This window comes from Prosopis cineraria, unplaced genomic scaffold, assembly GCF_029017545.1.
Source record: "Prosopis cineraria cultivar Desert tree isolate PC_DT_omini unplaced genomic scaffold, ASM2901754v1 PC7, whole genome shotgun sequence".
NCBI classification, from domain to species: domain Eukaryota; kingdom Viridiplantae; phylum Streptophyta; class Magnoliopsida; order Fabales; family Fabaceae; genus Prosopis; species Prosopis cineraria.
Genome location: NW_026555338.1, coordinates 7,055,111 through 7,069,788, shown reverse-complemented (window position 1 = coordinate 7,069,788; position 14,678 = coordinate 7,055,111). Strand labels below are relative to the sequence as shown.

Below are 14,678 nucleotides of genomic sequence, written 5' to 3'. Positions count from 1 at the left end.
ATAGCTTGCTTCATGCATGAGAATATAGCAGATATCATTGCTTAGCTCATCAAATAAGCACCTTGGCTTATATAAGCGAAGAGGAGACACGGAAATACCACGTAAGTAAAAGTAATCTGTATTGCTCGTACAGAAAAATGATCCAGATTAGCAGTAATACATAGAACACGTCAACATTGAACACATCACGATAGATTATATCCTGAAAACATTGCCTCTGAACTGGTACCAAACTTTTGTATGCTAAACAAACCCAGTATAACTACAACTTAAATAATGACCACCGCTTCCAAAAAGACAACTCTGCTCATAGACCAACCGTCTCAGCTCTCCCCTCGCCATTCTCAGTTCTTTACTGTTTCCTTCCTTTCCCGTCGAGTTTGTTGAAGACTTGAAATCTACCTCATGGTCGAGTCTTCTGAAATTGTCTTCTTGGTGAAAGCTGCAACCATCTTCCTTAACGACGATTCTCAAAGAAGCCGGCTAGTGCCAAGTGCATCACCTCCTTATTGTGATCAATATATATCATTTTATTTTTGACCTATCATCGTAATTAAGATCATTCCTCTTGCAGTGATGGAAACAACTCCGGCGTATCCAAAGAAGACGTGTATAAAGGAGAAGGGATAGTCAATAATGGAAAGCAAAATTTGAACGTTGAGGAGTCCAGTTGGCGTCAAAGTCCTAGCTTTTAAATCGAAGTGTGGAGCCTTATACTGCATGCAAGACACAGCCTCTGTTCCTCGTTTTTGCATAGAGAAACGCTTCCAGCCTCTGCCATCTTTTCCGGTGCTCTCTCACTCTCGGTCTTTCTTCCTTTTTCATTTCTAAATCTCTGTCCCCCAGAACCCAGCTCTCGTTTTCTCGGTTCTCTCTCGTCCGTTTTTTCCTACTGTAAGCTTCAACTCCTACTTAAAGTGCTCAACCCCCATTGCGTGCAGCTCGTCTCTGACTCCTGCGCTTGTGTCTGTGAGTTTCTCTTTTGCTCTTTGCTTTGCGTGTGGCCGAGTCTGATCTCTCTCTCTCTGCGTTTCCGTCTGCTGTGTGAGTGCTGCATTTCTGCTCTGTTTTTCTTTTCTTCTGAAACGTGCATGAGTTTCTTCTGCAAACTGAAGCTTTTTGGTTGCCTTCCTCTATGTTTTCGTCTGCTTTTCTTTTGCTCTTTGCTTTGTGTGTGGACGAGTCTGCTCTCTCTCTACGTTGCTGTGTTCGTGTGTTTCGTTTTTGTTCTTCTGCATCTGCTTTTCGCGCACGCGAGTCTGCTCTCACTTTTCTTCTCTTCATCAGTGTGCCTACTCTTCTGTGTTTCTTCTCTCAATCTCATGCAAAATGCACGTGCTTGGCATTCTGCTCCTTTTCTCATTTCCTCTCTCAATCTCATGCAAAATGCACGTTTTGCTCCCTTTTTTTGTTTGTTTATTAACTTCAAGAATTTGATCAAGAGGAAGAAAAAAAATTAATTTTGATTTAAATTAGAATATCTCTTTGCTTTTTTTTTTTTGAAAACAATAAGATTTAAAGAAAGAATTTTAAAAAAAGTTAACTTTCAAAAGTTAATTTTCAATATTTTAAATGGTTGGGATAATTTGAAAGAGATTTTCAAAGATTTAAGCAAGATTATTTTTTAAATTTTGTTAGATTATTATTTTTTTAAAATATAATCTTAAAAAGGATTAAATTTTATTTTTATTTTTATATTTTTTTGGTTATTTTTTAATGAACTAAAAGAAATAAGATCCTAACCAATAAAAGATTATCTAGGTTAAAATAAAATTAAACCTATTAATTAAAGATTTTTATTTTAAAAATATAATTCTAAAAAGGATTAAATATTCTTTTTGTATTTTTATATATATTTTTTGGTTGAATTTATTATTATTTTTATTAAATGTAAAATATGTCTAAACAAAATACAGTATTCACAAATACTATTTTTATTCAATGGTAGCTTCAAAATGAAATAGGAGTCTACCAAGAGACTTGACTTTTGAATTGATACTCCACTCGATTTGTACACAAAAATGTAACGCCGATGATGTTCGAGAGTAGAGGTTTTAGCCTTTGAGATTGAAGCAAAAACCAATTGAATAGGAGTCACCACCAAAATTGAAGGATAATTTTAAGAAACCGTTTAAAGGAAATAAAGATAGTTCACATAATTAAAGAATAGATTTGGGAGTCAATTATGTGGGTGGAAGGTGCTAGGCACCCTACAACACTTGTTTATGAGAATGGATACTTGAACATGATTGTGTTAAATTAATATGGCTTTAAATTTATTTTAATTACCTTTTCTTAATCACATGTAGAACATTAAAAGTAATAATAATAAAAGGAAATAGTTATTTATTTATAAAGGTGTACTGGGCGATAAGGATCAAAGTTTATGTAGTTTAGGATTATAAGTTTGTTGATAAAAATAATTTTTTGAAGAGAGATTAATTATAAATAATTTACTATTTTGCAAAAAAATAATTTTATGAAATTTTGATATGTGTTTTATCTTGCAAGAAGTAATTTAACTTCAATTATTTTCTCAATTTTTAAATTTTTGAAATAAGGAAAAGAAAAAAAAATAAAATATTCTGTTATAAAAGATTTAAAATGATTTCCTTTTTCTAAACATTTTATAAACTTTATCGTTATACCTGAGAGGTTTTATTGGCTCATACAGTAATATGATTATTTTTATTGTCTATCGAGATTATAAAATCCCACATGATAACAGAATTGAAAGCTTAATTTATTTGTTAGTCCCTCAAGTAAGTGTGTGTATTTTTTAAAAAAATTTAATCATTATACCTATGGAGTCTTATTAACTCATATGGTGACACGATTATTGTAACATTTCAATTTAATTTTTTTAATAAAGAGTTAATAAAGATTAGAAGAATGTAAGGTAGATTTTTTTTTTAACTTAGGATATAAGTTTATGTAAGTTTTTTTCAGAAATTGGAAATAATAATAATAAGTGATAATATATATATATATATATATATATAGAAGAGAAGAGGAAGTGGTATTAGGAAAACAAACCAACAAAATATATTAGAACAATAATTATGAAGGCAAGGCGGTGGAAAGGGATTATATTAATTGTGATTTTTACCTTTCCTTACAAACACACACGCAAGAGAGAGCAAAAGAGAGAGCAAGAGAGAAATAGAGAAAAGGGGAAGGAGAAGACAAAGGATTAAAAAAAATTTGATGGAATATTTCATGCTTAAAACTATTTCTATTTTCAAAACTTTTTTTATAAATATTTTTTTGCTCATTTAGAGCTTTCTAGTAATAGTAAAATTTTGATGAATGGAGGAAATTTTAAAGTTTGAACTTAGAGTAAGTATTGACTTTTAACAATGAAAACTATTAATTAGTAGAGAAAAATTAGTACTTGAATTCTATCGATTTAGATTTGTTCTATTAACTAATTGAGAGCTTAAAATTAAGTTCTTAACTATAAAATTTGTGATTTATGATGTATAGGATATCTATATTAATTAAATTGTGTTTTTGGGATTTAGATAAGTTAATTTAAGTAAATTTTGGAATTTTATCAGAGGAATTTATATTGAAAGGATATGGTTGTAAATTTAAAAAGTTTAGTTGAATTTTTATATTTAATTGATAAATTACTATATATATCTAATGGTATTTATATTATTCAATATCGTAAATTAATTTGTTATTGTGGCTAAGAAGTTCCCTACACATCTGAATTAGTTATAGCTTGGAAAGAGGGTAACATTGGAATAGCCTTTCATATATCGAGATATTGGTTTTATTATATATATATATATATACATATAAATATATATTAATACTTATATTATCTTATTGTGGAATGTAACATTTGTTTTATATAATGCAAAAGAGGTAATAAAGATGGCTAGTAATATGATTGTTTATTTAGGGTTGATGATCGAATATTTATGCCACATGGTTTGCCTCCTCTACATGCATAATTGTTGGCTTTTTCTTGTAGTTCCCAATATTTTTGACATTTTGGGACGATGGGCACCTCCTTTTTAAGGAGGGGAGTCATATTTTGATGGAAATGTACCTTTGATCAGGTATAACCTCAGTTTAGACTCCAACTAGTAGTAATAAGGGAGTTGGAAGCCATAAGGGTGAGGTTGGGAAATGCATCACTGTTGTTTTAATTTGATATTGATTTAAAAATTGTTATATGATTGTGAATATTGCATTTTTTGTTTTGTGTATTGATTGTGAAATACATATGTACATCTATGATATGTTTGCAAATTGATTTCAAGAAGTATGCTGGTATATGTTAGAATAACCAACTGTTGCTGAGATTTTGATCTCACATGTTACTTCTTATCATTTTTAAGTGAGCAGTCAAGTGGAGCTGCAAGGAAGGTATCGAAGAAGTGAGCTTAGTGTCACGGCCTTGGGACTCCCCAATCTTTGAACCGTGCCGGCTTTAGTGTGATCAACCTCTTGATCTTTGCTAAGTCGGTCGAACCCTTAGGATATAGGCAAAGAAACTAGGAAACTTGAACACAAGAGAAAAGAGAGCTTGGATGAAAGAACTTAAAAGCTTTGCTTGCTTTTCTTGTTGTTTACAAATGAGGGGTTGTGGGGTATCTATAAGCCTCCCCCTTTCTCTAAAAAATTCTCACCTCCTTAATGGACGATGAAGATCAATCTAATCTTATAAATTACATTCATCCTCTAGAGTATTCCATGAAAATATCTACAACAAATATCTAGATATTTATAAAGAAATTTCTAGAGACTATTCTTCATATATGTGGGAAATATTTTAAAACATCCTAAAATATCCTAAAATATTCTAAATATAGCCGCATTCCTTCGTAAGTTTCTAGAACCTTCTAGAAACTTCTAGATGTTTCTAGATTTCTCTAGATAATTTTAGATTGTTCTAGATGCTTCTAGAACATTTTAGAACATACTGGATCTTCCTTGAAAGCTTTAGAATTCTGTCCATTATCCTGGAGTTCTCCTAAAATTCCACAACCTTGTAGGTTCCCTTATATCTAAACATAGGTTGTGACATTAGGCTCCCTTCTCTCAGCTTGGCACGTGGTTTTCTGTTTATTTTGTAATTATAGTTGCCATGACCTAGGGACCTTTATAAATTTTATTTTGGATAATTGTTATAGGTTATTCGACTATAACTACTTAATCGTTTTGTTTGAGTTGGATAACTTTTAAACATGCCGATCTGGACCATGATTTTCTATTGGGCCAAGCCCATTTAAAAAACAAGCCATGACAAGCCTACTTTACAAATACTCTTCATAAATAAATATTTAAAACAAACAACAAAAGATGTAGAGCTTAGAAAGTTTTCAAAGCTATTAGGCATGCTTAGTGATTAATTTTCAAGTGTCAAGAATCTCAAAACTTAAATAAAACTATATCCTTTAATCATTAAGGGATGCAAAATTGCACAAGGTATTTTATAAATAATTAGTCAATGACCCATACTAACTTATGCCCGCCATAAAATCTTAGAAAGAAAAAAAAAAGATTCAGACCACAACCTTTATGTGCAATCTTCAAACCAAATTGCATGCTCTTATATTTACTAATATATCTTCAAATACCTTAATTTGGACATCTCTCGTAATGGCAAGCAGGACAATCATGAGATCATAATTTTTGAGAGGAATAAATTTATCAAAGGAAGTCATAGACTGCCAATCCATCTTGAAGTATTTAAATGGCTTTAAACACGCATAAATCACCAAGCTAGATCAAGCACTCATTTAGCATGTGCACATACAAAATTAAACCAGAGAGCATCCCCTACCAAACTCCCCATCTATCCATTCTATAGCATATATGCATACAAAATCCATTATAGCACTACTAAATTTTTAAGCAGAATAGATTATCCATACTTTTGTTAAGGAAAACAATCTCATGACTGAAATTTCTCTAGTGATAGTTAAAGGATTGCTTTCAACATTTAAACATGACCATGACTCAAGCTTGCAATGCCCCAAAATTGATTGTCTTTGTATGTTATACATTAAACTTACTTAGAAAGTAAGAATTGGAATCAATCATAAAATATTTGAATCAACCGATAGAGGTAGATTTGAAAGCCTATTAGACTACTTCCTCCTTCCTTGTTATCTTGACTATGCTCCTATTCTATGAGTGCTTTGATCGTTCTTCATTGGCTCTCTATCTTCTTGGTTCTCCAATTACTAAGCTAACTCAATTCCAAGGCCGTCCAATAACCCTAAAAAGTTCATTAGTAATCCTAAAACACAATTAACTTAATTAAAACTCTAATTTAATATTTTATCCATAACTAGTTTATAAATTCTAGATTAAAAATTTAAGATATTATGAATAGTGATAGACTAAGTTCTGTCATTAATTTGTCATTAATTTATTACTAATTCCATCATTAAGGGCTCATTTGGTTCAATTGTAGACTTTTTTAGTATTGTAATGTAGTGCAATCAATAAGGTGCAATGCAATGTTCTTTATCACCACTATGATTAGTTGATTATTAATAATATGGGAAAATATATTTTATATTTATAAGAATTTGGAGGAGAAAACTAACCTTAGATGATATATTGAATGAATGTCATATGTGGGAATGAAGTTATGTGACAGAACTTGGTTCTTGGTTTTTACAACAAATAACACACACAGAGAGAGAGAGAGAGAGAGAGAGAGAGAATGGAGGAAACTAGAGAGCAAATCTCAAAACCTATATTTTGTTCTAAAATGAGAGGACTGCTTGTAATCTTCCCCTATATCCACTAGATATAGAAAAAGATTAACTTAATCACTACCATACTAAGCCAAATCATAATCAATCAATTATTTTGAAAAGCTTGGGTCCAAAATTTGTTTTGCAAAAATATCAAGATCTTAATATAACAGAACCATACACAGTGGAAACAAGTCATATGCATTCATAATAGTTATTACATGTATTAAAAACAATAAAATCATATCAAATTATGAGCCATGCACTATGGCGAGCAATACATGCGTTGCAGCATGTGACACAGAGTCACAAACCTTGACCTTTTCTGTACAATGCACTGTAGCATGATATGCCATGTGCTGCAACTCACAAGCCTAATTCTACAGCTGTCATTTGATAGTACAAATGATGAACTTTCGACGTGCAATGTTTTCACATATGACATCCGATCAGAGTGATTCAAGCGTCAACACGAAGCTTAGCTCATAAGCTAACTAATGAGATAGATTTGAACATGATCTGATGGTCCAATCAAAATTTAAATACCCAAGTATAAAAAGTTACTTTTTCAAAGAAATTAATGCACCCAAGTGCTCAAATTGATCCCTTAATCTCATTAGATCATTCTAGCCCTTGAACCAAGTCCAAAAGGACCTATTACATCTGGTTGACTATAATATATCACATATATATACACGTATCAAAATCTGGCAATTCAACAACCCATTTACATGAAACACCAATTTTTTACAACTACTCACATCTCAGCACAAACAGATCAACTTGGCCATTTTCATTATAATATCACCACAAGTCACCACTTTACATATTCACAACATATTTAGAACTAAATCTTAGCCTTTGCTAATTATTTCACCATATATTTCCACATATAGGTTAAGATTCATGAATTCACTACAATTTTCCTACAATTCACAATTCAAAACATGCATGCATTTTCTATGAGAACTTATTTACATGTTTCTACAAAAGTTTCAATTCATTACACAAACTCTAAGTTCACATAGCTTTAACAACTCTAAGCTGGTCCTGACTCTTTTTCCTTGCTTGGCTCACTGCTCTGTGTCACTCCCCAATACTAAGAGTGTGATTGACATAAAATATGAGATGAAATCATATTTCATAAGCCTTGATTGATTAGGAACTAAGTGAAAATATTGATATATTTAAGTTAAATATAATAATAAAATTTGTAAAGTTTTAAATGTTTTGTAGAAATTTCAACAGAGTCTCCCCTATAATTTAGACTTCTCGAAATTTTCACAACAACAGAACTTGCCAAACAAATTAGCAAGAAAACTAGCTCCTTTCCAACAATTTACATGATAACAAAATAAGACTAGGACCTAATTATAGTGTACATAGAGCACTAAGTTATAATTACAAAATACAACACATAGTTTGACCAAAACAATAATTGCAATATGCCTCCTCTTTTTCCAAAAGGAAAAAGGGCCTCTCAATAACCTGCTGAAGGCGTAGAGTTAGCTACACTATCTGAGATCAAAAAATTACCAATAAGTAGCGTTCCAATTATATATGCATATAAATATATGATGACATTAATGAATAAATTTAATTTAAAAATTTTAAAACAATGCAACATGAACTTCAACTAATAATAAAAAACAAGTTTTCTCAATGATACAATCATGAATTTGAACAATGTTAATAGGATAAAATAATTTATTAAAATTTATAATGTTCATAGAATATAAAAAATTCAAGCAACAGTATGACTAGATAGAATGCTTTTGAAGAAATAATATAAAAATAATGAATTTTAAGTTTAGATCTAGAAAGGCTTTATTAGGACGAATAACAAGTGTCAATACATAGTCCACGAGGGTAAGTAACTAATCAAGCATGGCTAAAAGCCAAGAAACAAGCGTGACTGGAGCCACAAGTCAAGCATAGGCATGAGGCTTATGAACAAGCATGAATACGATGCTCATAAATAATTATCCCTCCATTCCACGTGCGTTGGCTTGCACACGAGGCTAGTACTTCCCATAAGCATCCTGCTAGCTAGGTGTACCATAGGGTGCCAAGAGTTAACGGAACTGCCTTTAGCATCTAACGTTTTGAATTTAGTCCCCCTCATTAAAATAAAGTGTGTATAGAGAAAGAAAAATAGTTTCAAAATTATCACTTTTAAATATTATTCAACTATTATTTTTCATCACCCAAAATTATTATCATTTTCTCCATACACAAATCATTGCAATAAAAATTTTATATTATCATAGAATTAAAAAATTAAGCTGCTTATCAGAAATTATACTATTAATATGGAAATAGGATTAACAAGAATATGTAAATAGTTTATAAAGCAATAATAATAATATTTAAATAAAAAATTTTTATAAATACTTTATCCAAAATATATTTGGAACGCCACCCACTCACATGAAAGTTTTCAAGAATTCTAAAATTTGACCCCCTTAAGTTCTCACTTATTTATGTGATTCTCCAAATAATCTAACATATAATCCAACAATCCTTTTATTATTATGAATTTCCCTTCTTATGATAAATAAGAAAAACTAACATTCAAAATCTTTGATAATCATTTAAATTTCTCATTAACCCCTTAAATTTTTACTAAACCCTTCAATAACTTCTATCAAGTAATCAACAACACTAGACAACATTCAACCACAACCATCAACACAACTCTTATTTCAAGCTTAACAAAATTCTAATTATCATTTAGTCTAATAATTTCTCTTCAGGTGCTACATGATTCTAATGAGTAATTCAATTTGTATGTAAAGACATATATTTCATCAAGTAGCATTTATAATTCCTCTAGGTCCTATCATGGAAAATAATTAGTCTATATTTTCACCAAATCCTATGTTCAAATACCTTAAAATATAATCTAAACCAAATCATATGCAATTTCATACTTCACAATATGTCAACAATTAATTTGCAAGCAATAATTAATATGGCACTATCTTCATTTGAATTTCAATTATACTAGAGTCAATTAAATTATTTGATAAATTTTAATTCATCCTTATGCATCCTTGTAACTCATCCTCAATCATAAATTATAATAAATTATATAAACTATTTTTATACTTTTTTTAAACTTAATAAAGTATTACACAAACATTGAATGTAATCCTTGCTCCTAATTTAATATTTTTTTAGATTTCAATCAATAGATCAAGACACTTCTCAACATATACTTCTCCAAATTATATTATATCAATTTAGCAATATTATTTCCATAAGTTTTTTCTTTCAAACATTTCTATAAATGCATCCAAATTAAGCTCATAATAGTCATCCAACCATTTAATCAACCTCCAACATTATTTCTATTATTAACATCCACCTTAACGTTAACCAAAATCGTGCACAACATCAACTGAAATTACAACTCAAATTCAAAAAAATTTATGGCAGCAACTCAAAGAAACAGGGACGTATTTCTTCGGTTAGAGAAAGAAGGAGAATTCATGTTGGAATTGAAACCGAAGGAGAAGAAGGAAGAATCAATGTTTTACCTCTACCGAAGTGCAGTGGAGCTAGCACCCTTCAGCTCAAGAACCACACTGAAGAAGAAACGGGAAGTTTCAACCCAACGGGCTGCTTAACTAGGAGGAGAAACAAAAATTACAGACCAAAAAGAAGAAAAAGAAAGAAGAATGATTTGAGCTTGCTATGCACACACACAGACTTCAAGCTATTGAACGGAAGGAAATAGAAAGGCTGAACACGCACCCACACAGACCTGAAACAGCAGAGAACAACGACAGCAGGACGAACGTCTTCACCATTTCCATTGGCCAGCCACAGCAGCGGAGAATCCAACAGTGGCGAAGAGGCACAGGTTGACGGCAAGCAAAGGAAAGCAACGAGAAAAGCCAGAGGATAGGACCGATGATGAAGAAAAGTAACGGTGGTGGTGAAAGAGAAAGATGGGGATGCCCTGCTTTTCTTTCGTGTGAAGAAATAAAATCTAATCCAAAAAAGTATTTAGAAAAATTACAAAAAAAGCTCAAGGAAAAATTACAAGAAAGGCACAAAATCTTTCTATAATAAATAATAATAAAAAAATAAAATCAAATTTTTGCTCAGTAAATTCAAATTTTAGATTCTCAAGAAAGTTACTAATATAAGTTTCTGTAAATCACCACCCTTATATAGAACTAATTTAAGTAAAATTTTAATTGAAAGAGAAAAATTAATTTAACTTAATTTAAAATTTAGGGTTATTATGCTCTGACTTGTAAAAATGTAACTACAGGATGAGATAATAATCTCAATAATAGAATAACTCTACTATTGACTATCAATGCAACCATAAGTAAGTATAGCATAATATACAATTGAACATGGCGTATAATATACATTTCACTTTAAATCTCATCAATATATAACCTCTCACTACTTTTAATCTATAGTCACCACATTTCACCACTTTACTAAGATACAGCATGATCGCTATCAACCGAACCCAAATCACCTCAACTTGAAATCATAGGTTCGCCTTAGACCAATATACACTCTCAATGGTCTTAAGCTCACTTTTAGTGGTAGAATCACCCAACCAAAGATGTTTTATCTCGCTTTTGAACTATGGTTTTCTCGAATACACACAATAGGGTGTCATTGATGCCAATACCACATCACATTGATACTAAGGAGCCTAAATCTTTAACACTGTACCTTAATAGGCACTAAGGAGATAATTTTCAACACCGTACCTCAAAATGTACTGAGGAAATACAATTCTCTAACACAACACCCTGTTGGGCGCTAAGGAGGATAATGCCATATGGTCTTTTACTACACTCCACACGGGTGAACTCCTAACCCTATGATTATGCTTTTTGAATTAATCATAGGTTCTCAATCACCCCACACACACACATATAAAATTACACAATTTTACTTGTTTACTTATCCAAAATTCATTTTACATCATAATCATAGAATAACACAAAACATGCTTGACTTAAAACAATTTCATACAATAAATAGCATACTAACACATAGTTATAATAAATAGTCAAACAAAGGAAGTTATTCAGTTATCTCAACCCTTCTGTCACAAAAAAGGTTGCTAGCGGATTTCAACAATCACTCACGTGTCACTACAAGCCTTTTTCCATACTCTATACGTATGTTATGCCAATCTACACACAATTAACATTATTAGTCAATTAACTCAATTGACCAAAAATACTTATTTACTACTCAATGCTATAATTAGCCATTCATTCACTTCTGCTTATCCATTTTAAGCTAGTTACCACTCGTTTACTACTTTGCGTCACTTCAAACAATCCCATTCTACTTACACACAATTCCACCCCTAAATTTCCATTGAATTAGGGGCAAATTGAGCTTACGAGTTTAGAGCTCTATTGTTTAACTCCAAACCAATTACAAGGCTTTAATTTAACTCCTGAGAACCTTTTTATTACTATTGGGTAAGAAACAAACCCTTAAAATTTCTCCAATTCAATTTCTCTATAACTCATACTAAGATAAATTATAGTAGAATTGGAAATAAAGGTCGTATGAAGCTTACCCGATAAGCTATTGAACGAAAGTGCCTTCTATTGCTTTGAAATCTCTTGTCCTAGCAGTTAAGCCCTTCCTCTCTTCTCCTTTCATGCTTTTCTTTGATTTTTCCTTTTGAACTAACTACTAATTCATGACTTATTAAGTCATTTTCTGTGCCATGTGCCATGACACAAGCAGCCTTGTGTCATGGCGCATGGCACAATGACTAGAATCCTCATTGTGTGCACATGCTTCATTTTGGGACGTAGTTCTTTCACCTATACCTATCCATTCAACATCCCAATGAGTCAAATTATCAAGAAATCATCTAAAAGTCCAATCATTTTCTAATTACCACTTTACCCTTGACTAGTAGCTAATCACAGGATTAGAAAATCAGAATATTATATTACTAATTAATAAGCAGTATCCATAATGCACATAATGGTGAATGTGCGAGATATAATTAGATAACTGTTCCTTCCCTAATTCAAAAGTTAAAAGGGAGAAAATTACATTTGAGGACCTAAAAGAATTGCACATTCAGCCCCAACATTTCTCATAATTGTGACAAAACTCCATTCCTTAATTATGCTTATGTTTGGGCCTGAGTCACCAAGGTGGATAACCCAACAATATTTAAGCAAAATTATTAAAAGCCCAAAATGCCCCTTAAATGAAAAAAAAAAGAAAATGCTCCCTAATCATCTCCTTCCCTACTGCTTGGAATCAACTTCTTCACAGCAAACAAAATAGAGTAGAAATTGATAATTAAAGGAATAATGTATATTTAGGAAAACTTTGATTACTTTCAAATTTCCTTAAAGATCAAGCATGATACTTAAGGCAAAAATTGATGAAAGCATGATAATCCCCTTCTTTGACTAAGCCTTATATTACTCTAATAGTTCCCCTCAATTCTAATGTTCGAAACCCAAAAACATTATCAATGAAAAATCCAAAAAAATAAAGAAAAATTGTAAACAAAATTAAAAGCGAAGGTGGATGGATTTAGATATAAATTAATATTAGCCCTTCAACCATGGTGGATGTAATATCCAGAATTTCTTAATCCTGAGTTTAGAGATTAATTGAGGATGAAGTGAAAATTAGTATAGGATTGAGATTTGGATGATCACTTGATGAATTAACTTGTTGGTGTGTTGTATGAGCAGATACAGGTGAGAAGAGTACGTTTCAGGTCGAAGCAAGTGCACATAATGAGAATAAATCTCACTGTGCCACGCACCATGGCTTATGTTGCTTGCACTGTGGCGGCACTTAGGCTAGAAATTGTCTTTATAAGTCATGAAATTTTAGAAATTTTAGAGAGGTAAAACTGAGAAACACATGAGAGTAGTAAAGGAGAAGGATTGAGGAGCTAGAACAAGGTGTTTCAAGCCATTAGAAGGTGATTTAGATTGATAACTTATCAGGTAAGCAATATGTAACTCTTACCTTCCATTCTACATAAATTTCTCTGAAAATGAGTTATAATAAAATTGAATAAGTGAAATTTGAGGGGTTTGATTCTTGTCCAATAGTAATAAAAAGGGTCTTGGGAGTTAAATTAGAGCTTTGTAACTAGAATAAAGTTGAACAGTAGAACTTTAAACCCGTAGACTCAATTTGACCTTAGAGAGAGAGAGAGTTTTATGGCAAAAATCTAATTTTTATGAAATGAGATTGGTTGAGGTGATGTAAAGTAGTAATTGCATAGTAATGGACCTAAAATGGATGAATGGAAAAGAGTTTATGGATGAATATAGCCTTAAGTAGTAAAAAAAATGAGTTTTTGGTCAAAATGGACTAAATGACTAAAATGTGCCAAATGTGTTCAAATTGGCATATTGGATGTGTGAGTAAAGAAAGAAACCTTAAGATAAGATATAGAGGTTTTTAAAATCCATGGGTAACTTTTTTAGTAACAGAAGGGTTGATTTGTTTGATTGTTTATTATAACTGTATGTCAGTATACTATGTAGTACATAAAATGATTTTAAATTGAGCATGTTTTATAAAATTGTGTGATTGTTGTGTGAAATGGCTTTTGGTTGAAATAGAACATTGAAATGTGTGATTTCAAATGGAATGTATTATGTATATATATGTTATGTTTGAGAAAATGAGTAAAAATGGTAAATGGGAACCTCAAATGGTTTGAAAAGCATGATCATAGAGGTAGGAGTTCACCCGAGTAGAGGAGATGATAAAGACCATAAGGCAAGGTTTCCCTAAAACGTGACAAGGTATGGTGGTGGAAACAATTCTTCTTAGTGCCTATTGAGGTACGGTATTAGAGAAGATCTCCTTAGGGCCTATTAAGGTGCGGTGTTAGAGATGAGAGACTCCTTAGTATCTTTGTGATACAGTGTTGGAATCAACGACACCCCATTGTGT

The 14,678-nt window shown here is 31.5% G+C and overlaps 1 long non-coding RNA gene across 1 annotated transcript; it reads right to left on the bottom strand.

Moving 5' to 3' along the window:
* Positions 1 to 8,013: 8,013 nt before the first annotated feature.
* Positions 8,014 to 10,654, bottom strand: LOC129315333 (uncharacterized). The gene is made up of 3 exons (XR_008594456.1): positions 10,498 to 10,654; positions 10,271 to 10,360; positions 8,014 to 8,216 (listed from the first exon to the last, which is right to left on the bottom strand). It is a non-coding gene; the product is annotated as an uncharacterized LOC129315333 (long non-coding RNA).
* Between the last annotated feature and the right edge of the window lie 4,024 nt (positions 10,655 to 14,678).